The 26,546-nt window shown below is 38.6% G+C and overlaps 1 protein-coding gene across 2 annotated transcripts in view; it reads left to right on the top strand.

Moving 5' to 3' along the window:
- The window catches only part of CTNNA3 (catenin alpha 3), a 1,949,360-nt gene that overhangs the window by 1,658,784 nt on the left and 264,030 nt on the right, over positions 1–26,546 (top strand). The window lies entirely within an intron of this gene.

Here is a 26,546-nt window from a genome sequence, read left to right as displayed (position 1 = left end):
ATAGAATTTGAAATGCTGTGGGGAGCAAAGGGTTAGGTTTACTTTTCTTAATTGAAGAGTGTAGAAGTCGTACATACGGGCAGAAGTCAAAGGTAAATCTGTTTAGAGTCCAAAATGGGGGGGCACTTTCTAACATTCAGAGCAATCCTAAATTATGATACTCTACGTGGAGAATAGTGAATAGATTTCCATTCACTAGAGGCTTTCAAGTAAAATATGAATAACTAATTAATCAATACTTATCTATGTACCCATCTATATACAAACAGAGAGACATACATACATGTTTACATCTGTATTTCCTATGTACCGAGCTCTATCACTCCATCAAGGTGATAGTAATAAAAGAAAGTCTCTAGCCTCAAGGAAGTTTAATTTAGTCAGGGAAAACAACTTCTATTCATGCAATTGTCTTAAAATACTAATTAATGTCGCTGAAGACAAAGACACATTTATAGGATCAGACAAGCAATTAAATCAATCAACATAGTCAATTAAATATTAGGAAGATTTCTATAATCTTATCACAATCCAATTGACATGACTGTAGAACTTTGATCACCTAGATGAAGTCAGATGATGCCACATTGGAAACATCTTGTAGTTGGCTGAAACAATCAGACTCACCTTTGGGCCTATTCATAAAATAACAACAATTCTTTGTGCAAAACACTAGGCCTATGGTGTGGTGCAAGAGCTTCAATTCAGAGAATCACTAGTGGGCAAAGGAGAGACTTTTTTATTTTCTACTCTGCTTTCCTCAGCATGAAGTGACTATGTAACTGGAAAGACTGATCAAACAGGAGAAAATACATCTAACCTCAGGTATAGAGAAACATAATAATGATACACTTAGGATAAAAATGGACAAAGATGGAAACAAATAGAGAAACATAGCCACCTATAGAATTAACAGCATCAAGGAGTATGTCTCTAACGATCCAAAAAATATTTCAAGGGTATGGGAAGGAAGGAAGGAAGGAAGGAAGGAAGGAAGGAAGGAAGGAAGGAAGGAAGGAAGGAAGGAAGGAAGGGAGGGAGGAAGGAAGGAAGGAAGGGAGGGAGGGAGGGAGGAGGGAAGGAAGGAAGAAAGGGAGGGAGGGAGGGAGGAAGGAAAGAAGGAAGGACTTCTAGTAACCAGGAATTGTGAATTTAGCCTTTGGCCATACATGGTTCCTTACCTTTGTATTAAAATTTGAGTCTACTCTTCCCATTCATCAGATTGTATTTATCATATTTGAAATGATGTTTCTCCCATCTGTTCTTGCTTTACTATATTAGGAAATACCAGTTTCCTTTCTTTTTTTAATTTAAATTTATTTATTTAACATATTTAGTTTTCAGCATTGATTTTCACAAGAGTTTGAATTACAAATTTTCTCCCCATTTCTACCCTGCCCCCCACTCCAAGATGGCATGTATTCTCGTTTCCCTGTTCCCCAGTCATCCCTCCCCTCTATTATCCCAATTCCCTCCCATCCCCTTTTCCCTTCCTTTCTTGTAGGGCAAGATAAATTTCTATGCCCCATTGCCTGTGTATCTTATTTTCTAGTTGCATGCAAAAACTTTTTTTTTTGTTTTTGAACATCTGTTTTTAAAACTTTGAGTTCCAAATTCTCCCCCCTCTTGACTCCCAAAGAAGTCAAGCAATTCAACATGGGCCACATGTGTAACATGTATAACCCTTCCACAATACTCATGTTGTGAAAGACTAACTATATTTTGCTCCTTCCTAACTCATCCCCCTTTATTGAATTTTCTCCCCTGACCCTGTCCCCTTTCGAAAGTGTTTGTTTTGGATTACCTCCACCCCCATCTGTCCTCCCCTCCATCATTCCCCCCCCCTTTTTTATCTTCCTCCCTCTTCTTTCCTGTGGGGTAAGATACACAACTGAGTATGTATGGTATTCCCCCTCAGGCCAAATCTGATGAGAGCAAGATTCACTCATTCCCCCCTCACTTGCCCTCTCCCCTCCTCCCACAGAACTGCTTACTCTTGCCACCTTTATGCGAGATAAACCACCCCATTCTATCTCTCCCTCTCTCCTTCTCTCAGTATGTTCCTCTCTCATCCCTTAATTTGATTTTATTTCTTTTAGATATCTTCCCTTCATCTTCAACTCACCCTGTGTCTGCTCTCTCTCTCTCTTTTAAATATATATATATGTACATATATATATATATACACACACATATATATATACATATACACATATACACACAGATATATACATACATACACATTCACTTATATATATATATATATATATGCATATTCCCTTCAGCTACCCTAATACTGAGGTCTCATGAATCATATACATCATCTTTCCATGTAGGAATGTAAACAAAACAGTTCAACTTTAGTAAGTCCCTTGCAATTTCTGTTTCTTGATTACCTTTTCATGCTTCTCTTGATTCTTGTGTTTGAAAGTCAAATTTTCTATTCAACTCTGGTCTTTTCACTGAGAAAGCTTGAAAGTCCTCTATTTTATTGAAAATCCATATTTTGCCTTGGAGCATGATACTCAGTTTTGGTGGGTAGGTGATTCTTGGTTTTAATCCTAGCTCCATTGACCTCCAGAATATCATATTCCAAGCCCTTCTATCTCTTAATGTAGAAGCTGCCAGATCTTGGGTTATTCTGATTGTGTTTCCACAATTCTCAAATTGTTTTTTTCTGGCTGCTTGCAGTATTTTCTCCTTGATCTGGGAGCTCTGGAATTTGGCGACAATATTCCTAGGAGATTTCTTTTTGGGATCTATTTGAGGAGGTGATCTATGGATTCTTTCCATTTCTATTTTGCCCTGTGGCTCTAGAATATCAGGGCAGTTCTTCTTGATAATTTCTTGAAAGATGATATCTAGCCTCTTTTTTTGATCATGGCTTTCAGGTAGTCCAATAATTTTTAAATTATCTCTCCTGGATCTATTTTCCAGGTCAGTGGTTTTTCCAAGGAGATATTTCACATTGTCTTCCATTTTTTCATTCCTTTGGTTCTGTTTTATAATATCTTTATTTCTCATAAAGTCACTAGCTTCCACTTGCTCCAATCTAATTTTTAAAGTAGTATTTTCTTCAGTGGTCTTTTGGACCTCCTTTTCCATTTGGCTAATTCTGCCTTTCAAGGCATTCTTCTCCTCATTGGCTTTTTGGAGCTCTTTTGCCATTTGAGTTAGTCTATGTTTTAAGGTGTTGTTTTCTTCAGTGTATTTTTCAGTATTTTTTGGGTCTCCTTTAGCAAGTCATTGACTTGTTTTTCATGGTTTTCTAGCATCCTTCTCATTTCTCATCCCAATTTTTCCTCTACTTCACTAACTTGCTTTTCCAAATTGTTTTTGAGCTCTTCCATGGCCTGGGACCAGTTCATGGTTTTTCTTGGAGGTTTCTGTTGTAGGCTCTTTGACTTTGTTAACTTCTGTCTGTATGTTTTGGTCTTCTTTGTCACCAAAGAAAGAATCCAAAGTCTGAGACTGAATCTGGGTGTGTTTTCTTTGCCTGGCAATATTCCCAATCAACCAGCTTGACCCTTGAGTTTTTCAGTGGGGTATGACTGCTTGTAGACTAAAGAGTTCTATGTTCCACGTTTGGGGGGGATGTGCCAGCTCTGTCACACCAGCACTACTCCTTCCCCAAGAACCCCCAACCCGGACTGGGCTTAGATCTTCAGCAGGCTGCGCACTCCTGCTCTGTTCCACCACTTAATTCCTCCCAGCAGGTGGGCCTAGGGCCAGAAGCAGCAGCAGCTGTAGCTGCCCCATCTCCGCTGCCCCCAGGGCTGGAAGCCGAATCTCGAACTCCTTCCACTCCCACAGCTTTTCCCACTAACCTTCTCTGCAGTCTTTGGTGTTTGTGGGTTGAAAAGTCTGGTAACTGCCGCAGCTCACTGATTCAGGGCACTAGGGCCCCCTCCGCCCTGTTCCTGGTCTGATTGGTTCACTCTGCTCAGGCTGGGCTCTGCTCCACTTCGTTCCCAGCTCCCAGCTCCATGTGGGATAGACCTCACCCAGAGACCATCCAGGCTGTCCTGGGCTGGAGCCCTGCTTCCCTCTGCTGTTTTGTGGGTTCTGCAGTTCTAGAATTGGTTCATAGCCATTTTTTATAGGTTTTTGGAGGGACTTGGCAGGGAGCTCACGCTGTTCCCTGCTTTCCAGCCGCCATCTTAGGAAATACCAGTTTTCTAAAAACTAATAGAATTCTGTCTGACTAATTTCAATGGGAAGACTTGAGAGGAACAGAACAAAGGATTCATTCCTTCAAATTTACCTCTAGAACCCTGAGGAAATTTTTAATCATCACCTGTTTTGGGGACTCAGCCCCATCATGTGGATGGGTTTTAGAAAAGTATCTGTGAATGACTGCTATAGAAGTAAATGCAAAATGTAAACCAAATTAATTGAAGAAAATGTGCAGGAATATGGAAAGGAGACACTAGCAGCTAGCAAAGGAGAGGAAGAGATGAAAAAAGGCCTTATGAAGTAGATAAATCTTGAGCTAAACTTTAGAAGAAGCTAAGGATTTGAAAAAGCAGAGAAGATTAAAAAATGGATGACCCTAAAAACAAAAGGAAACAAAAACCAAGTGGAGATGCAATATGAATGGCCATGAGTGAGGACTATTATATGTTAGTTTGGTTGGAATGTAGAATATGTGAAGGAAGTACCATATAATATATCCTTGGAAAAGTGCATCACAGCCACATCATGAAAGGCTTTAAATGTCTCAAGGAGGAGACTATATTTTGTCCTAGAGATGATAAGGAGACAAGAGAACTTCCTGAGCAGAGTAGAATCAAGACTAACTTGTTTATTTATTTTATTTCTTATTGACATTATCCACTTCTGAAGATGAAATAGAGATTGGAGAGATAGGTAGCATACTGGGTGACAAAGTCATGGTTCAAAAAGATCTTGAAATGTGAGAATATTTAATAAAAATAAATTTAAAAGTAATAGGCATTATAATGTACTAGACAGTGAGTTAGCCTCTGAGTCAAGAAAACCTGGGTTCCATACTGCTTCTGACTGAGAAAATCTATGTGATCTTGGAAAAGCCATTGACTTTTCAGTAACTTAGGCAACTATTCATGATTAATCCGGATGTTTATCTGCTTTGGGACAATGAGGTTCACGTCTAGGAGTCCCCTCTTTTAACGATGTCGCGAATCCAAATGTCTCACCCCTACATGAACCAATCAGTAGTAAAAGGTGAGTTCAGAAAAGATAATTCAATAAGAATTTGCAAGACATGACAGTACATCAATGGAGGGTAGGGGGCAGGGTCTTAATTTCTTGTAATGTCAATATGTTTCAGCAATTTTATATGAATTTTTAGTCTACATTAAGAGAGGCAAAGGGTTTTGGACTAAGGAGTCAACAGAGCCATTGTGCTCTGATTTTTTTCAAACCTTACAAAGTTTTACACTAGGTCACATTTCTAGAAAGACATTGACAAGCCTTTGGAAAGCTTCAAGAGCAGGGCAACCATGATGGTGAAGGGCCTTCAGATCACATCATAAGAGGATCAGTTGAAGGAAATGGAAGTTGTCTAAATTGGAGAAAACGTGATAGGTTTGGGGTGAAGATATGACATGATAGCTGTCTTTAGGTTTTTGAAGGTTTGCCCTTGGGAAGAGGGAGTAGACTTGTTTGGATCAACCTCAAAGTATAAAGTTGGGAAAGAGGAATAGAAGGTTAATAGAGGAAACTTTCAACTTCACACAAAAATAACTACCCAATACTTAGTTATCTGAAATGGAATGGTCTGCCTGGAGAAGGAGATGCCTTTTTTTTTCACTATAGATCTTGGGTCAAAAGCTGGATACTTGATGGGACTTGTGTAGAAAAAGTCCTCTTCATATACTCGTTGGACTAGATGTCCTTAGGATTTCTTCCATCTCCGAGATAGCTCTGTTTTAAGGTTGTAAAGTAAAATTAAGGACCAAATTAAAAATATTAACCTATGGAAGCCAATTATTGCAAACACCTCATATTTCAAATGAGCAAAGTAAGTCCTAGAGATGTTAAGTAACTTCCCAAGGTCATGAGGTACTGTTAGAAACAGGATTTAAACTTGTTTTCTAATCCCAGAATCATTGTTTTTTCCTGTTCTATTTTCCTTGTAGAGCTAAATTTGAAGATTTCCCAGAACCCACGCAGATATAGGCATCATAATAAAAATTTTATAATGGAAATATTTGCATTTCCCCTCCCACTATATTGTCTGAATAATTCTTGTTGAAATGTTTAGATAGAAAATTTAACAAGTAATGAACCAAAAAGAAGTCATATTATTAATCTTCACTAAAAAGTACTACAAACCTTCTAAATGAAACTTGCTTTATTGACCTAAAATAAAACAGTGACAACAGCTACTATAAGTACAGTCAAGATTTATCACTACAATTTTTAGTTTCTTAAGAACAAAGCAGATGATACGGGCTGTACCATGTGGTAACTCATTGATGGTGGACATGCCAATTTTGTTTTCCATAACTAAATTGTAGGGAAAGTAGATGCTCTGAACATTAAGGTCACATACAGTTTTTCATCATATGATTCATGTCAAGGTAGTTTAAGTGTTGTTTTCCACTGTTAAATGTGGTGAAAATTTTGTTCTATGGCCACAAAATTTCATTTTGGAAAGTATCTCTTTATCTGATGTTTCTAAGATGACAAATTTAGATCTAGCAGGGAACCTAAAAGTCACCTAATCTAATTCCTTTATTTTACAGATGAGGAAACTTAGTACCATAGAGGTTAAACAACTTGTCCCTAATCACAAAGGTAATAATTGTATTTAAGTGGCACAGGCAAGATTAAAATTCAGGTCCTTTGAATATAAAGGCTGTTCTCTTATTGCTATGCAATGAATATACTCCTTGTCAATTCTGGAACAAGTTGATTTCTACTTTGTCTTTGATACCTCACCCCCATTTATATTGTAGTATGTTTCTGAGTAATATTCACATCTGTGTTTTCCATTAAATTTACAATTCCAAAAGAGCTTGCACAGGTTTGTGTAGCAACAAGTAGCACATCCTTTATAAGCTTTATACACTAATTACTCATTTTCATTAAAGTGAATTTATGCTAAATGAATCACATTTGTTTAATTTGCTCTCATCAAAATACCAATCATCCACTGTATTTCATGAGTGAAAAGGCCTCAAACCAACTTGTGATAAATTTCCAATAGAAAATACTTGAAATTCTGTGATATTTCCATTCCAGAAATACATATATATGTATATATATATATATATATATATATATATATATATATATATATATACATATATATGATAGGATTTTCTGTATCAGTTTTCAATTCATATTTCCCCCTTAAAGTAGACATAGGAATCTATGAAATAAGCAATTTTGCTAAAATTTTTACTACCCTCAAACTACCCTGGCATTTTAAATTTTATTTTCCTCTTTTTCTTATTTTTTTTTCTAATATTTAAATATGCTGGTCTCTTTCTAAATATCTTATCTTATGGATATCAATACTTTGGGCCTCACTTCCAACATGGATAGTTCCTCATTTCTAACATGGAAATACTAATGAAAGCATTACTTACCTGAATAAGTTTTTTAGGAGGATTGAGATCTTATTAACCAAGTGATTTGTAAATTTCAAGGTGATATTAGACGTGTGTATGCACGTGCATGTGTGTTCATGCTGTCATTATTACTCTTTCATTTCTATTACTATTCCCTAGGATTCATTATTCCTTCTTCTCATGCAATGTTTCTAACATTGTACTGCCCTTTTCCCAGTCATCTTATGCTTGGCTTTTGTGGCCCACAACCTTTGTGGCCCACCACAACCTATTTTATGCACAACCTATCTTTTTCCAGCCTCAGTTAGTCAACATTTATTAAGTGCCTACTATGCACCAGGAATTGTTGTAAATATTGGGATATAAAGAAATGGAAAATATGGTTCCTATTCTCAAGGAACTCAATGATTATTTACTCTATACATTTAGATGTGCACATGCATGTGTGTGTGTGTGTGTGTGTGTGTGTGTGTGTGTGTAAATTGGAGATAATCTCAGAGGTAACGTGCTAGTATTCTAGCAATAAGGGCCATTGGGAAAGATATTTTGAAGATGATATTTTACCCAAGACTTGAAGGAATCCAGGAAGTGGAGAACAGGAAGGAGAGAGTTCCAGACCTAGGAAACAGCCAATGAAATCTTGAGTTGTGAGATTGATTATCTTTTTCAAGGACCAGAAGGGAGGGTAGTGTCACCAGAACACAGAATACAGGGGGTGAGCAGTGTGCAAGAAAGTTGGCAAAGGTTGGAGGGTACTAGGTTAGTAAGGTTTTTGAATTCAAAATGAGGTTTCTGCATTTGATCCTGGAGATGGTAGAAAGCCACTGTAATTTGTGGAATAGAGGATTGCATGGGAAGACAGTAGATAGTAATTCCCTTCCTGTAGTAAAAATGTATTTGTTCCTCACAGCCTGACATCTCCTGTCACCTTGCTTTGCATTGGCTGTGTCCCATGATTTAAATGTGCTCCATTCTTATCTCTACCTCATAGCATCCTTCTCACCCTTCGAGATGTACCTTAGGCACCATCTTCTGCATGAAGCCTTTCCTGATCCTCTCTTTGTGTATATATGTATGTGTGTATAATATGTACTTGTGTGTCCTTCTTTAGTTATTACTATTATTTTTTTAACTTTGCATCCTGACTTCCCAGCCCAGCATCTATCACATAGCAATAATCCTAGCTACAGTAATAATAAGCACAATAGTTTGCATTTCTATAGTGTTTGCTGTGTGTTTGTCACTGTGCTGAGCATTTGACAGTTATCATCTCATCTGATCCTCACAACAAGCACTGTGGGGTCACCGTGGATCAGTGTTTAATAAATAGAAAGAGTAAACCTTCATTACTGGATTGCATCTCTTTCCTCAGAGGGCTCACTAGGGGAATTTGGAGTTGACAGGTGACTGACGTGACTGATGTTTCATCTTTAGCATTCCATATTCTGCTTTGTTTCCTGTTCATGCCATGGAATAATATCATTGTGTGTCTAATGACCCTCTGAGCTATGGGAAAAGATTCTATTATCATCCCAATTTTACAGATGAGGAAACTGAGGCAAACAGGGGAGAAATGAATTGCCTCAGGTCATATAGGTAGTAATTGACTGAGACAGGCTTTCTTCACTCTATGTCTGATGCTGGATCCTCTGTGCCACCTAGCTGCAGGTACTCAAGGATTTCTTGATGATTGATTGATTCCAGGGGCCCTACACAAAATAGCTGTGTGGCCTTGCAGAAGTCACTGAATATTTCTAAACCTCAGTTTCCCCAATTGTAAATATAACTTAGGCTTATTCTACCTAATTCACAAGTCTAATGGAAGGTAACCCCATTGAAAGTGTTACCTTAGAACTGAGACCTACAGTAAAATGAAAATGAGACTTGGTGCTAAAGGGCCTGAGATTGAATTCTGATGCTTATACTTACTAGCTCCATTACCTTGGGTGATGGATTTGACTTCTCCAGGACTCACAGTCCTCATCCGTACAATGAGGGGTTGTACCAAGGGACCTCTAAGAACCCTTTGTGCTCTCAGTGTATAAAATTATGATCTATTAGCTTAAAACAGCCATTAAGCAATTAATCAGCCAACAACCATTCATTAAGTGCTCGTTATATGCTAGGAATCAAAATAATCGCTGGGAAAACAAATACAAATGTGAAATAAAATCTAAATGCGAGGAATCTATTTTCTACTTTCAGAATTTAGTAATGTGATTTAAAATAATGGATGAAAAGTAGCTGGGCAGCGTAGTGGATGGAGCAGTGGGCAGACTCATCTTCTGAGTTCAAATCTGGCCTGAGCTACTTACTAGGTGTGTTACACTGGGCAAGTCACTTAACCCTGTTTGCCTCAGTTTCCTTTATCTGTAAAATGAAGTGAAGGAGTAAATGACAATTCCCTCTAGTATCTTTGCCAAGAAAACTCCAAATGTGGTCACAGAGTCAGATAGAACTAGAAAAGAATAAACAACAAAAGATTTCTTGGAATTTCATATTAAACTTCAAATGGGAAATGCCTAATTATCACTGAATTAAGAAGTTTCCCATAATCCACATAAATATAAATGTGTATATATATATAATATATATATATATATATATGTATATATAGCTTTTCCACTATGGAATATAGTAGTTTGTCTTCTTAGTAGTGTGAAAGAAGGGTGATATTTCTTTAGTCTGTCCAAGTTCTGAGCATGAGCATAAGGAATTTGAATTTCGCTATAATTCCTGAAGTAAAGGAAATCATAATTTTTATGTGGCAGTAGGCGTGAGACTGACAGGTGATTATAAAGGGCCCTCAAATGCTATAAATCTTATGGGTGAGATTCCATTTAGCAAATTTAAATTACTTAAATAGTTTTGGATTAGGCAAATGTAATACCAATGGCATGCTCTAATAAAACAGAAATGGTGGTTACTGTTTTTTATCTGAAAATTGTTCTTGGGGTATCTATGCCAATTTAAAAATGTATTTTAAAAAATGATGATTCAAAGATGATGCAGACCAGTCTTGGCCCTTATGGAGAAATATGAAAGGGGACACTGAAAAATTGCCTTGATAAGAAAGTGTGGGAAAGAAACAAGAGACTTTTTAAAATTGACACTTTCACTTGAGGAAGCTAAGAGGAGTAAGTGAATCTGATTTCTGCTTAAAGCACACAATTGGTAGTTTGCAGAGTAGGGCAGAATGACTCCTAATGAGCTATTAAATTTTTACAATGCCAACAATCAGTGACCTCTAAATGGTGGGTTATTTTGTTTATTTTAAGGACTGTTTGGAGAAGGCAGACCATAAAGACAAATGGAACTGTCAAACCTTAACTGGCACCATGGATCAGCGTTAAATAAATATAAAAAGGAAATCCTTATAATTGGGTCCATCTCTTTGTTCAGAGGGTTCACTAGGGGAATTTGGAGTTGGCAGGTGACTGATGTTCCATCCTTAGTGTTCTATTTTATGTTTTGTTTCTTTTTCATGCCATGGAATAATATCAATGTGTGTCTAAGGATGACCTTTCTCCCTCTGAGCTTGCCGGGCTCTGCCAACATCATCATAATAGTTATCACTAAATCTCTGCACAACAAGGGAGAGTATGATGGATTTTTACCTGAGTATGCATATAGTTCTTCAAGCCCTCAGTTCTACACTGCCTGGGAAGGGGAAGGGGGCATCTCTAGTCATCCTGATGTGTATCTTGCTGCTGGACCCAGATGGCTCCAGAGGAGCAAGTGAGGCTGGTGACTTTGCACAACCTCCCTCACTTGAATCCAATTCACTTGCAGGTTATGGCATCACCTTCCTGATGTCCTGGTCTTCCTCGAGAACGAAGGACAAACGACAGCCTGGGAAGGCCAGGGAAATGAGCAGTGTGAGTGTTTTTAAGGATTTCACCTGGTAGGATGACAAGTTGCTGTCATCATAGGATCTGGAGTGAGAAAGATTATGGAATGTAATGCTGTTGTTTTTTAGACCGAGAAACTTTGGCTTACAGAGAACATTACACAGAACCAAGACTCCAAACCAGGCTGGCTGTGTTACGGCAGGCAGAACAGACAGTAGTTAAAAAGAAAATGGAGCAGCTCAAAAAGAGTGACCATGCTTTAGACTTTGAGCAGTCTGGTCACTGGGGGTGCAATATAAATATATCACCCTTGCACATAGGACCTCCCTGAAAATACACACATATGCGTGTGTGTGTATAGAATCACTCACCATCTACTTTTACATTTGCTCTTTCTTCCTTTGTGTGCTCATATATTCTTTACCATTTCCATTACACCATGAATCCAAAATCCTTATGACCAATATAACTGGGATGTTTGTGTACACTTGTATGCATGTGTGTGTGTGTGTGTGTGTGAGTGTGCATGTTCATGTGTTTTGTGTTGAGGTGAAATCTGGAATAATGATTACTTTAGAATAAACAACTACCATTATAATGAACATGCCCTCCAGTGATGAAGATCAACTACAAATCATTCCAAAGATAAAATCTTTGTTCCCTCATGCACCTAGTTAAAGGGTAAATTTTCCAAGGCTATAATCTTGGTATGTGTCCAAGGGCTGACTTGGAGCAGCAGGTATTCTTACATCCAAGGCTAGCCATTCATCCACCAGGATCATGCTTCCTCTCTAATAGTATGTTCCGTATTTTGCCAACAACCCAATTTAAGCACACTGGCCAAATATCAGTTTTTGAGGGTTGATTTTTAATATAATGCTAATATTCCAAGTTGAATAATGAGTTATAACAAATTAGTTTGAAAGAATGAGAAGCAAGAAAATCTAAAGCAGCCTACTTTTTCATTTATTGTTGTGTTCCTAATGTTGCTGATAAATCAGGTTTAAGGTTTTATCATCAAAGAAGGACCAGATGAAAATCAAAGTGACTCCATCACTGGAAGCCATTCATGGGAGATTGGAGAGATTAGGGCCAAACATATTTAAGAAGGAAATATCAGGAATAGAATTGAGTATACTGTAAAAAGTTTCTAGAACATATGACTTTAGTTATGGGGTAAAATACAATATGAAGAAAAAAATACGTTGAAAAATTGGATGTTTTTCTTCATGAGTTGGCAATATATATATATATATATATATATATATATATATATATATATATATGTTCATTACGTTTCTAATGTTTTAGAGACAGCACTGTCATAATTCTATGTAAATTAGTTCAATAAGTTTTTCAAGTGTCTCTAATGTTCCAGTAGGCCCTATATAAACACATAAACATGAAAAGAAACACTCTCTACCCTAAAAGATTTTGCATTCCACTGTGGCAGAAACATTTAAATATAAGCTTTTTTGTATATATACACATATACATATATTCACGCACACATAAGTATGTATGTATGTATTATGTATGTCTACATACCTACACAGACAGCAACAATAGAGTGGGAAGTGTTGAGAATTAGGAGAGGATGAAGAAGGTTCATATGTAGGTGATGGCATTTGAGATAAATCTTAAAGTGAGCAAGAGGTTTCAAGAGGTCGAACTGAGTAAGATAAGTTTTCTAGGCATAGAACACAGCCTGTGCAAAGAGAAAAAAAGCCAGGGATGGAATGTTATGTGCAAGGATCAGCAGGTAGTCTTTTGTGACTATGAGAACAGCAGCAACAGCAATAATATTAATATTATTAATAATAATAAGCACAAGAAATATAAGGTTAATAATGTCCTGATGGAATTCCAAAAATTGTGTGGGGTTTTTAGACTCCCAACTTCTCCTCAAGCAAAAAGGCCCATCTTTTTTACATCATTAATTACCTGGTGATGCTTTATATCCAAGTCATAGGATGACAGGAATGATAGCAACTATCATACAGCAAGTTTGCAAAACACTTTACAGGCATTATCTCTGTTGTTGCTCACAAAGGAACTATGGAGGCATAGAGATAGATCATAATTGGGTGACTCGTCTCCAAAGATTCTAGCATCTTAAGTCTCATTCAATCTTCAGGGCTTTGTCTTCCCTCAGCAACTTCCCTGCCAACATCCCCATATTCCATTCGGCCAGGAGCACCGAATTCGGATCATTCAGATTCTTTGAATATTCTGCTCCTTGATTTGCAAATACAGATGTATTTTGGTATCAGCTTGATATTGTGAATTATATTCTAATGAGTTAAAATACAGATTAACATACAAATACACACATACATTTTGTATGCATGTAGACATCCATTTTACACATTACACATTCTATATTTCTATGCAGATGTTGAAACATGTATACATGTATAAACATACATGTATGTGTGTTTGCATGTGTGTGGATGTGCTTATATGTATACACTAAAATAAAAGGATCTTGGTTCAAGAACTACTTCTTGGCACTTGTTACCTTTACCACCTTTGGCAAGTTGCTTCATCATTTCAACTTCTTGGGCCATTTGGACTCAATGACTTGTAGTATCTTTTCCAAGTCTCTGACCAACAGTCCTAAGGCATAAAACTAAACAGAAGAGTGAGTATGTCACATCAGGGAGCAGGCTTGGAAGGTGTCTCTTTGTTATGTGGTCTCTAATGTTTACACTGGATATGAAGATTCAGACTGCAATCTCCCTCTAGCTAATCAAATGCTTTCATCTCGGTCTACATTTATTTCATGTATCACACCAAGTTCAAGGACACATACAGGCAACCCATCTAGCCACATTTCCTCCAGAACTCAACCTGCAGACTTGAATGTGTTATAACTGACTTGCCCTTCAACTAGCCTGGCTTGTGTAAGTGGGCATTGAGCCTTTTACTAATAGGAGGACTAAAAGATTGTTTTTTCTTTCCTTTTTAAAAAAAAAATTAAATATGGACTTCCCCTCCCAATACGCAACAGAATTTCTAAGAAACATCCAATAAAGTCTAGAATTGTGCAGTAGAACGAAAGCATGATTTGAAGTCACAATAAGAAACAGCCACATCACAATGCATGTGGCATTGGATATCACAGGATCATACATTTAGAGCTGGCAGGGACCTCAGAAGCCATCAAGACCAACAGCTGTAGCAACAACACCAGCAACAGTAGGTAGGATTTATATAGCATGACTAAGGAAGCAAACATCAGCCCTAGTGGAGATAGACTAAAAGCCTCTTGTCATTCTTCCTCCACCACAAACAGCAGTTTCACATCTGCTAAACCTTCATTTTCCAAGCTTCACAGTGTTAACTTTTCAGCTCTACTTTTCACTTAGGATTTGTTATCATTAGATATTTCTCTCCAAGAGGGAAAAATATGACAAGTGTCTTTATTGTGAGTTGATTATAGTTATGCTTGTTTGAAATTCTTGACAAATGTCTTCAGATATGTCAGTCAGCGTGGCTTAATCAGACTTTTGTATCTATACGGAAGCTTCCAAGTGCTTACGCTTTATCCTGATTGAGCAGTTCCTTGAGGATCTTTAGAGCATCTGATTAGATTTTATGACATCCTTTTCTCTAATTACTCCTCCTCTCTCGCCCCCAGCAATGCTGTCAACTTCTCTAGTTGCACTCATACATGGTTGGTGTTGTTGTAAATTCATTGGTTGGTGGTCGTCCTTCCTCCTCCAAAAAGACCAAAATGACATCACTTTGTTGGAGTAAAAGTATAGTGTGTCTGACTGTGGCTGATCAAAGCAACATGAGCTTGGAATACTCTAGCACAGGCTGGGTACAGATCACCCCTATGAACACTGGGGGTGGAAACGCCTTTAAATTTCTTCATCTCACATTTCTTTTGAGCTTCTGGCATTCTGCTTTGCACACAGAGCAAACCTTTGATGCAGGCATCCCAATCTGGTTGATCTTGGGCTAGTATTTCCCATGTCATGCAATATTCCAGAGTTTTTCAGAGACACCTTGAGAGTGTCCTCTTGTGTGAGTTCTCCATAAAATAGTCTTTTAGACAAACATATGTTTGGCAGTCTAACAACATGGCCAGCCCATGGGAGATATGCTCTGTGCTGTAGAGTTTGAATGTTTGGCAATTCAGCTCAAGAAAGGACCTCAATGTCCAGTACCTTATCTTGCCAGTTTATCTTCAAAATCTTCCTAGGACAATTCAGTTTCCTGGCGTGGTGCTGGAACACTGTCCAGGTTTCAGAGGCACACAATAATGAAGTCAGCTCAACGGCTCAGTTTGGTAGGCAGTCTAGTACCTTTTCTCTCCCATGCGTTCCTTCAGAGCCTCCCAAACACTGAACTAGCTCTGGCTGTGCATGCTCAACCTCACCATCTATGTGGATATCCCTATAAAGGATACTGCCAAGGTAAAACTTTCCCTCCACTTTAGTTTTAGTTTTTAGCTTTCTCAGGTTGTTTGTCTGTTTGGTTTTTTTGTTTTTGGCAGGGCAATTGGGATTAAGTGACTTGCCCAAGGTCACACAGATAGTACATGTGTCAAGTGTCTGAGGTCAGATTTGAACTCAGGTCCTCCTGACTCCAGGGCTGGTGCTGTACTCACTGTGCCACCTAGCTGCCCCAGTTTTTAGCTTTTTCAAGTTAAATAATTTACCATCAGGGTGGTAGCTGATCTTGATGCTGTGTCCAGTGTCCTAAACATTGTTAGCCACTGCAAGGAGGGGGAGGATGGTGAGGAATAATGCCACCAGAATGACTAAAGTCTATCTGTTCTGGCATGAGATGGCTATAGGATTTTCTCTTTTAGCTACTATCTCACTTATTGATCTTATCAACTACCAAATGTTCAATTACTGTATCTGTGGAAAGGATACCCAGATATATACATCTAGCCCTAGTCTCTCTTCTGAGCAGCAGTTCCACATAGAAGACAGCAAGGTCATCCACTACATGCCAGGCTATCACCATTCATCTTGACTTTTGTCTAGTCACTGGATGTCAATGATTCTGGAAGACAGCATGAGGCTGATGATTTTGTGCAATTCTGCCTCACATAAATCCAATTCAGGCACATCAGGAAATCATCCAGGATGACCTTGATCTTATCCAAAAACTAAGGCAAAAAACCGATAATATCCACATCATCAACTGCCTCTAGAGCATCTCAATCTAGATGTTTCCAGGAATCTCACATTCAGCCTGTCCAAAATGGAGCTTATTCTTTTATCCCCAAATATTCCCTTTTAAAAACAGTTTTTTATTGTTGAGGGCATCATCACTCCTGCCATGATCTAGGCCCGTAGCCTCCATGCTATCTCCTCCTCCTTATTCCCACTGACCCCACATATCCAATCTGTTGCCAAATTTTATCATTTCTACTTTCACGATATTTCTGGTATGTGTCTATTTCTCTTTACCCATGAAGCCATAAACCTTGTTTAGGCTCTGATGACCTTTTACCTAGAATACATCAATAGTCTCTTCTTTAGTCACTCTCCCTCAGATTTCTTCCCTTTCTAAGCCATACATGGCTGAGGTAGTTTTTCTAAAGTTTTTCTATAACCACATATAATGAGCTCCAGTGGTTTGCATGATCAAACATAAAATCCTTTGTAGTTTGGCATTTGTAACAACAATGCTGCTTGCAGCTGCTATGGAAGTGTAAGGCCAATAACAGCAGCACACAGGAGGGCTGCTAGCATAGTTTCTTAGATCTGCTTTTCTAAGGAAAACAACTTTAAGGGGTTTACAATCTCACTTTGAGTAAACATACACACACACACACACACACACACACACACACACACACACACACATATATATATATATATATATATACATATATATATATATATATATATCTCATTCACCTAGTTCGGGGGAAAAGCCAGCACCCCGAACTTCAGAGAAAACACAAACAGAAATTATAAGAAAAATTATATAAACAGAGTAAATAACACAAACCAGAAGACAGGACTTCTAACTGTCTGTTCATAGCAATACATATATAGTTACCAGAGAGAGAAGCACCAACATCTGGGTTTTCACAGCCGGGGTGCTCCTTAATGGCTACCTAGAGTCTTGTCTGGCCAAATCACAGGAACACTCTTCCAGTGAGTGAGCTCCCAAAACAAAATGCTAACCTCAGAGTATATATAGTGTTTCCAATCAAGGACTCTTGATTCAGTCAAAGTCTCTTGATTCAAACAAAGGCAAGACTCAGTCAAAGGCACTTGATTGCCTTAGTGCTTAGAAGCACTCCAAAAGAAAAAAAAAACAGCAAAAAGTCCAACTTTGCCTGCCATTACAGTATTAAACATTTTTCATAACCTGACCTCTCTCTACCATGCCAGGTTTCTTACACCTCAGTCCCCTCCATACCCTCTGATACTCATCTACACTAACCTATTTCAAGATCCTTGAATATGACCCTCCATTTCCCATCTTTCCCCTTCTCAATTGGCCCTTCTCCATCCCTGGAACATTTTACATGAGCCTTTATTCCTTTTAGTTTCCCTGGCTTTCTTCAGGACTCAATTCATATCCTAATTTCTGCAGAACTTTTCCATTCTCCACAGTTGTTAGTTCCTTCATTTCTGAGATTATTTTCCATTTTCATATTCATCTTGGGGGGAAAGGGGGAGGCATTTGGAAAAAGCCTACTATGTGCCAGGCTCTGTACTAAGTACTTTACAAATATTTTCCCAATCGTTTCTCACAATAACCTTAAGACGTGCTATTATTCCTATTTGAAAATTGAGGCAACTGAGGGAAACAGAGACTAAATGTCTTGCCTGAAGTCACACAGTTAGTGTGTGCTATCTGAGGCCAGATTTGAACTCAAGTCTCACTGACTCCAGAACCAGTACTATATGCACTGCACCACCTGCTGGCCTCTGTAAATGTATGTCCTGAATCAACAAGTCAGTAAGTTAGTAAACATTTGTCCAGTGTCAATCTATGTCAGATTTTATGTTAATCACTGAGGATATAAAGAAAAAAAGAAAAAAAAGATAATCTCTGCTCAAAAGAACCCCACCCCAGGGCAGGTAGGTAGTTCAGTGAGTAAAGCACCAGCCCTGGAGTCAGGAGGACCTAAGTTCAAATCCAGCCTCAGACACTTGACACACCTTACTATCTGTGTGACCTTGGGCAAGTCACTGAAGCCCAATTGCCTTGCCTTCCCCCCTCCAAAAAAAAAGAAAGAAAAAAAGAACCCCCTTCCCCCTCAAGAAGTTTTTAAAAAGCATTTATTAAGAGCCTACTCTATTTTTGTATTCATGTTGAATCAGAGAATGTTTATTAAATACATACTATATGCCAAGCGCTGTGCTAAATACGAAGATTACAAAAGCAAAGCAGAAAGATGGATGGTCTCTGCCCTTGTGGATCTTACATATTAACGGCGGAAGACAATACCTAAAGGAAGTTGAGAAGGGGGTAGAGGGGAGAGATCAAGGTACTCAGTGTGGGGGTAAGGTAGAGGAAGGCCTAAGCTCACCCAAGAGAAGAAGGAGATGCAGAGGTTCTGAGTGGAGCCATTCAATCATAGAAAGATGAAGAGTACTTCCAATGTTTGAATTCCAGGACTAGAGTTAGTTTCCAGGATGAGATTTCTGGGGCATGGTCTAGAAAGATCAGAGGGTAGCTTGGGGGAAAAAAGACTTAATTACATATTGTCGCTTCCCTTTTGAAGGTAGGTTTCCTGACAGCAGGCACTGTGTTGCCTTATCTTGTACCCCCAGCAATTACTTCAGGGTCTAATACATAATACACTTATCATTGTGTCTGGCACATAGTAGGTGATTAATAAATATTCCTTTCTTCCTGTTCCATTAAAGCACAAGAATGAGTTATATAAACCAAGACATTATGATGATTATCCCTGGCAATCTTCCCACTACTAACTTAGCACAGGCTATCAATCCTTGGAAAACCCAATTCCTAAAGGACTGGATGAATCCCCAAGCACCTTCCTAACAGAGATCTTTCTTTTCCCCTCCTTTCAGTTTTAACAATAGCATTGTTTGGGTTGAGGGCTTTGCTGCTCAAGTTGACACATTTGCTTAGGTAGTTAATCATATGCTGGGCCCATTGTACATCTTTGCTATTCAGTTTGGACATATTTTCTGCAGTCCATAATTTACTTTTGTCAACCTATAGCTCAGTGTTAAGTTGCTCCCTAGAGAATTTCCTTCATTTACAGAAAACCAATATTTTCATTTTCTTCATACCCATTCATACTTCTGAATTCTTAGAAATGAGTAGATGAATGTATTCTTAATGTTGGGTTTCTATAGTGAGAAGTGACAGCAGATTCAGCCCAATGAGAAGTAGATGTGTGGTAATGGCACTAGGGGGCATTTTAGAAATATATTATAACAATATTTTGGTTATAAAATCCACCAAATAGTCGGGATTGGGACTGGGCATGTGATTTCACCAGCCTAGAGAATTCTGTGGTAGGAAGGCTCCTATCATTCCTACAGGTGCCTTCTCTGCTACTTGAAACCTTAGGGCATTCAGAGAGCACCAAGAGACTAAATGTTTTGCCCAAAGTCAGACAACCAGGACGTGTCAGGATCAGTAAATAAAGCTTGGCCTTCCAGGTTCTAAGGCCCATTGTCTAGCCAATATGTCAGGCTGCTTTTCTACCAGAGAGCATCTGGGCTGTACATTAATTTATACCTGGCAAATCCATTGACATTGGATACTTTCAATTTTTAAATTTTGCTGTCTGGGTATGATTAGTATATTCATAAGCTTGGAAAAATGAGAACATGGGAATCAGGATGGCAAAGGAATCTAGGCCACATGAGGACTACTTAAAGGATTTTTGATTATCAATCAACTTATTACTAAGGGAGTTAGATTATTAGAGGAGCAGTTTGATAATTAGGGAAAGCATAGTAATTGTATTTAGGTACTTGAAGCCAATGAAAAAATCTCTCTCTCTCTTTTTCTCTTTCTCCCCCCTCCCTCTCCCTCCCCCCCTCCCTCTCTCTCCATACATGTGTATATAGTCATGCAGTTATATATGTGTGTATATATGTACAATTATGTATGTATGTGTATATATACATATGTGTATATACGGACATATGTTTGTTTTGTGGTTATTCAGTCTTTCAGTCTGACCCTTTGTGACCTTGTACACCATACTGTCCCTGGGGTTTTCTTGGCAAAGATACTAGAAAGGTTTGTCATTTCCTTCTCCAATGGATTAAGGTGAACAGAGTTTAAGTGACTAGCCCGGGTTCACACACCTGGTAAGTGTCTGAGGCCAGATTTGAACTCCGATCTTCCTGACTCCAGTCCCAGAGTTCTATCCACTGAGCAACCTAGCTGTTTCCACATATATGCCCACATGCGATGTGTGTGCATGTGGGTGAGAGAGAGAGAGAGAGAGACAGAGAGACAGAGGCAGAGAGACAGAGAGAGGTAGAGAGAGACAGAGACAGTCAAAGCTAGGAATAATGAGCAGAAGATGTGAAAAGGTAAATTTAGGATAAGTGTCCAATTCCCCCAAAAAACAGCCAAACAAACACACAACAGTAACAAACACGTGGCCCAGAGAAGTTAAATCACTGACCAATGTTCTACAGATAATGTAGCAAATTGCAGAACTGGAAAGTTGACTTCAGGATTTCTGAAGATAGAATTCCATCTTTTTCCATGGTTCCACATTGTCCCTTTCCAGATGATGATGAGCCCTATTAGAAAGGAGGTCAATTAGCATATTTATTTTCTTTCTTTGAATTAACATTTTATTGACATCTTCTATTGCTACATAGTCTAATTTTTTCCTAGTATCCCTAGCTCCCTTCCGGACAGCCACCTTTTTAATTAAAAAAATTTTTTTTTAAAAAAAGAAAAAGAGAAAAAATATAAGGCCACTCCATACATTGAAATTACCTGGAAATATACACAATGTACCCCAGCTATGGACTTCCCTTCTCTGCAAAGGAATGTGGGGAAACATCTTCTTCTGTCTTTTCCTTCAGAGTATCTTTGTTCATTCTTGTTATTTTTTCAATATTCACTTTCCATTGTTTTGTGATTATTTTCCACTTAAATTTTTCCAGTCATTCTAATACTTCTCTAATCTCTGATTACTGCACTCTGTATCAGCTTATATTATTCTTTCATTTCTTTCCTATAATCACCATATTTATACACATTTCTTTTATCATATTAGCATTTTGTTACATTCACATGCCATGTGTTTACCCATTATTCAATCAACTTTGTTTTCACTTCCTTGCTTGGTCACTACTGAATATTGGCCATTCCTTTAGTCTCAGGAGGACAGCCAAAGACTCGTTTTAAGAGAATACACGTCCTCACTAGGAAACATTTTCTTTAGACTTCTCTCTCTACACACACTTGTTCCAAAATTGGGCTTTCAGCAAACATCCCAGCACTTCCTCCTACCTTTAGAAAATGTCTGTTTATTAAATCTATTTGTCTTGATTTAGTATCATTCTGTTGGTCTCCTCTCAGCTGGCCTGGAATCCTGATTCACCTTGGTCACAAAAAAAGTCTTCATCTAAATTACAGAACTGCAAAGTTCTGTGAATCTCTTTCTTAAGAACACTTTCTGTGGCATCTGTCACCAGCAATTCCTTGAGTTTCTAGCCATCCCTTGCTTGACTGCTTTGATCCTGGCTCAGTGGTGCATTTAACTGAAGTTACAGGATTTAGCCGAGTTTGTTCCTGCAGTTGGAGCAAAAAGGATCACATGGGAGATGCCAAGTTTTTAGCTTCACTGGTAATCGGCAGGCCATGCCGAAGCTTTCCTTTGGCTTTTCACCTTCAGACATGTCTAAGTCACTGCCAGGGAATGTTTCTTCTGATGATCCCATCCCTCTCTATTTCACCTGGAGAGGAGAAAGGAGAAATATGATAATGTCTGCAGAGAGCCTTGCGCTCTTTTGAAGACAAGCAATACAAATTCATTGCCGTTCCCCTTCCCCAGCACAGTGTCTTTGCTTCCTCAGTGTGTGTGTGTGTGTGTGTGTGTGTGTGTGTGTGTGTGTGTTTACTGACAATTTCTTGTGATGTTACACTTTTAATAAATTATTGGGTTTTTGCAGCCTCAGTTGTGGTAAAATATCAAAAACTACATTTGAAAGTTTGGGAATTATTATTCATGTTTGTCATCCTCTTCAGTAGAATTAAACATAGAAGGGAGTTATTTCTGTCTCATTCCATAATATTAGAGTCAGTCCAATCCAACAGATCCTTGTTAATCATCTGCTACATATCAGATATTGTTTTGATTTTCTCCTTCATAAAAGGGGAATAAAGAAATGAATATTTATACTATGCCTCAGGCTTTGTGCTAAGCTTTTTCACAAATGTCATCTCATTTGAGCCTCACAACAACCCAGACAGGTGTCTGCTATTATTATCCCCATCTTATAGTTAAGGAAGCTAAATCTAACTAAAGTTAACTGACTTGCCCAGGGTCACACAACTAGTGTCTGTGGCTGGATTTGAACTCAGGTTTTATTTACTCCATGCCCAGCACTCCATTCACAGCACCAGCAGCTACTGTAAAATGACGATCGCAACAACTGACTCAGATGGTAGGTGGAAAATCAAACAAGGCACTATGCATAAAAAACACTTTGCAAAACAAAGCATTGTATAAATGTACTCATTATTATCAGAATTCTTGAGGTGGTGGTTGTTAAAAACAGTGTGATGTGGTGTCCCGATTCAGCCTTTGCCCCTGTTGTGCATTGGCTGTGTGACTCTGGGCAAGTCACTTAACCTCAGTAAATCAGGGAGCATTTTAAGATTCTAAATGGTAAAGAAGGATGCTCAGTGGCCTGGTCAGGAAGTTTGTCCATCTAGGTGTTCTCTAACTCCTTGTCCATATGGCTTTGTTATTATTGTTCATTTTGGATATTTTTATGATGCTAGATCTTAGCAATAAAAAGACAAAAGTAAAATATTTTCTTCTCTTAAGAAACTAACATCCTCCCTTTGCCCAACCCCAGTGCCTGGAACCTTATAGGCACTTAATAATGAGTGAGAGAATGATTCTAGAGCAAACAACTTTTCCACAGATATGCCTATATGCAGTATCTGCCCAATAACATAAAGTGATTTCAAGATGAGTAGAGGAGAAACAAAAGGAGCACTTTGAGTTTTCACAGCAATTTCCTTATAATATCACTCCAGACTACTCCATGGGATTGCTATTATCCCTATCTGTCCATCAGCCATTCAACAAGTATTTATTAAATATCTGCTATAAGTCAGATGCTGTACTAGCAAGGCACTAGAGATACAGGAAGGAGGCCTGGAACAGCCCCTCTGAGCAGATGGAGTTTCTTGGATACTAAGCGCCTGATTTCTGGTTACACAGCTTGTAAGCGGGCCTACATCAGGCTGCCACTCCCCATATCCTGACTCTAAAGCCAGTGCTTTAGCATTATGCCCGACTCCCTCATCTATTCACATCAGGTAAGAGGGACAACTGTGGCGATTTTTGTCTTTATGTCTGTGCTGTCCCACCCCACCCCTCAATCTGGGCACGAGACAGCTCTGAGCCCTGTGATGCTTTGTCGGGGTTTCTTAAATTTTTTCTATTTGCAACCCCTTCAGTGCTTCTTAAATTGTAGGCCCCAACCCCATATGGTCGAGACCTTCAGTTTAAGAAACACTGCTTAAGTGTTAATGTCCTGAAAGAGGTAATATCCATGTATTAATGTCCCGAAGGAGGTAATATTCTTTCTCCTACATAATTTTGCTTGATGATCTCTAAAGCCCCAATGGATTCCATTATCTTTCCTGGGCACATGATTCCTAGATTTGTCCAAGATCCAAATTTTCTCCTGCCCTTTAGTCTAGCATTTCCAACTGCCTATTGGACATCACAAACTGGATGTCCTGTGGAAATCTTAATCTCAACAAACCAAAAACTGAACTCATTATCTTTCTACCAAACTCTCCCCTCTTCCTAATTCTTCTACTACTCTCAAGGGTACTACCATTTTCCTAGAGTTGCCTAGACTCACAATCGTTCTTCATACTCTCACCTCCATAGCTAATAAGTTGCCAAATACTCTATGGGCCTCATCTTCCTCATCTATAAAAACAAGAGACTTGACTAGATGGCCACTGAATTCCTTTCCAGATTTACAGCTATGGTTTTATAATAAGAATTGTCCAGAGCTCTGAGAGATGATGATATACAAGGTCACTCATATAGAGCACTTCAAAGGTAAGGCTTGAATACAGGTCTTCCCTATACCCAAGGTCAATTGTCCATGCACTCTGCTGAGTTTCCTCCATTAAATCTTCATATGTTAGGCTTTTCCCCACCAAAAGAATGAATTGTGCTAAGTGTGCATTTGCTCTCTGCTGAGAAACTCCCACTTTTGACTTGAACAAAATATTAGAATAAATAGTGAGTCATATGCAGTGAAGATGGGGGCGGTGATAAATAGCTAAGGTTTATAAGAAACAGATCACAGTAGAATAACTTGATAACCTTTCCAGGCAAAATGACAAGATAAGAGAAAGGGAATTTGTTGAACCTAAATTATTCAGATGGTACAGAGGCTGATGATGTATTGGGGAGGAAAATTAGAAAGGTGATGTCTCAAAAATGCTGCAGGGAGAACCCACAGAGTAACTAATAATGAAATATCCAATTGGGTCGAGGCTCCAAAGTGGAGAACTGATCCCATTAATTCCTATGAAGGGAAAGTAAATTGTGCTGTGATCCTACCAGCTGACACTTCCAGAAAAGAAGGGCTACAGGGAGATCAGAGGAGAGATAAAAATTCCTCAGCATGCTGGAGGTCTCAGAGGAATGGGGAAATTAATATCAGATAAGAGTCAGCTTAAATAACTGTAAAAGATCCCACTACAGCAGGGGAGTCAGTCCAAGTACAAGGCGAACGCTGTTTAAAGATCCATGAGATGAGACCATATGATAGGACGTTAGTGGGTTGGAAATTGGGCTGGTTTTTTGGCAATGATTGCAACTCAGCTTCCCTAGGTTGGTCACCAGGTAGGAAAGGCTTGAGACACTGACAACAAGAAGCGGAAGGCCGGGTATATAGGGCTGCCTCCCCCAGGAAGCTGGAGTAAGTTTAATGAATAAAGCCCATACCAACTATCATGCATTTTACCTGTCTGCATAAGAGATATAATACCTAAGGACATTGGAAGCCTCTTTTGTCATTTCACATAGGTCCCCATTATTCAGGAGTTTATTGGGAATGCAGCTCAGAGCTTAGTAGCAAAGGATTATGTTGTGAAGTGTGTCCCAAAATCTGCTAATGCCTTCCACTCTAATTTTACTAACTTTATATGTATCTTATTAAAAAAAATTATGTTTTCTCCTTCATTAGGGTATAGGCTCCTTCAACGTGGGGATAATCATTAATTAAAAATTGTTATTATTATCAATATTACTGCCTTTCTTTGTATCCAAAGGTTTTAGCATAGTATCAGGCATATAGTATGTGTGTAATGGGGGAAGCTAGATGGCTCAGTGGACAGAGCACTGGGCCTGAAGTCAGGAAGACCTGAGTTCAGATTTTACCTCAGGCACTTACAAACTAGGTTACCCTTGGCAAGTCACTTATGCTTTGTTTGCTTTAATCTACTGGAGAAGGAAAATGCAAAACATTCCAATATCCTTGCCAAGAAAACCCCATGGACAGTATGGCCCACAGGGTCACAGAGAGTTATACACGACTGAACAACAACACGTGCTTAATAAACATTTTTGGAATGACTGTTTAAATAATGGACAAATGGAAAACTTTTGACCGTTGAGATGTTACAGATTATGTCCTTTGGATTCACAGGGGAAGTAGACCAGGAGTACTCTCACTGGGTATATGAATAGTATCTGTGAATAAGTATGGGAATGGAGCTACAAATTTAAGTTCAATGTAAGGAAAACAACCCTATTTATTAGAATTATCCCAAGTGAAATGGGCCATCTTGGGAGACAGTGTGTTTCCCCTCAAAGGAAGGAAGTCCTTAAGTAGAGGATGAACAGGATGTAGAAGTCTTTAGGTAAAGGAGGATTTGACAAGGATGGCATGGAGGAAATTTCTGCTCAAGTTTGGATTGACTTCAA

Source organism: Trichosurus vulpecula, chromosome 8, assembly GCF_011100635.1.
Source record: "Trichosurus vulpecula isolate mTriVul1 chromosome 8, mTriVul1.pri, whole genome shotgun sequence".
NCBI classification, from domain to species: Eukaryota; Metazoa; Chordata; class Mammalia; order Diprotodontia; family Phalangeridae; genus Trichosurus; species Trichosurus vulpecula.
The sequence above is the reverse complement of the archived record's forward strand: the minus strand, read 5'-3'. Positions and strand labels throughout refer to the sequence as shown.